This window comes from Arachis duranensis, chromosome 1 (genome assembly GCF_000817695.3).
Source record: "Arachis duranensis cultivar V14167 chromosome 1, aradu.V14167.gnm2.J7QH, whole genome shotgun sequence".
Lineage (NCBI taxonomy): Eukaryota > Viridiplantae > Streptophyta > Magnoliopsida > Fabales > Fabaceae > Arachis > Arachis duranensis.
The window spans coordinates 50,602,544-50,603,574 of NC_029772.3; positions in this window are offsets into that span (position 1 = coordinate 50,602,544).

Consider the following 1,031-nt stretch of genomic DNA (forward strand, 5'->3'; position numbering starts at 1 on the left):
CACTGAGAGGATGGGAGGTAGCCATTGACAACGGTGAAACCCTTGCATACAGCTTGCCATGGAAGGAGCCTTGCGTGCTTGAAGAAGAAGACAGTAGGAAAGCAGAGATTCAGAAGATGGAGCATCTCCAAAACCTCAACCTATTCTCTATCACTGCAAAATAAGTACTTATTTCATGTTCTTTTACTTTTCACAATCAATCCTGATAATTTCTGATATCCTGACTAAGATTTACAAGATAACCATAGCTTGCTTCAAGCCGACAATCTCCGTGGGATCGACCCTTACTCACGTAAGGTATTACTTGGACGACCCAGTGCACTTGCTGGTTAGTTGTGCGGGATTGCAAAAGTGTGATTGCAATTTCGTGCACCATTCTTCCTTGATCTTCAAGTTGTTCTTGTTTATTTTTCTTGTTTGATCTTGAGTTTTTCTTGTTCTGTGTCTTTTCTTGTTTTTCTTGTGCTAATCCAAAGCATTAGTCTTCCAAAAGGAATATACCTGTTCAGAACAATTGTTACCTTTTCTGCCCAATTTGCTAGAGCGTTGGTCTATGTTCTTGGTAATTGGGTATCTTTATTTCAAAACTTCTTTTAAAAATAATTTTTCTTGATTTAATCTTGTGCCAAACTTTAAGTTTGGTGTTTTATTGTTAATTTTTCTTAAATTTTCGAAAATTTGTCTTGGTTTTCTAAAAATTTTAAGTTTGGTGTTCTTTCTTTTGTTCTTGGTGTTCTTGTGAATTTTCAAAGTGTTCTTGAGTCTTTCTTGTGCTTTGATCTTAAAATTTTTAAGTTTGGTGTTCCTTGGTGTTTTCCCTCCAAAATTTTTGAAAATAAGGAACATTGGATCTAAAAATTTTAAATCTTGTGTCTTTTGCATATTTTTCTTTTTCATCATAAAATTCAAAATTCAAAAAAATATCTTTTCTAACTAATTTTGAACTATATTTTTGAAATTTTTATATAAAAATTCAGATTTCAATTTCAAAATTTTTCAATTCTTATCCTTTTACGTTTAAAAAAAATAAA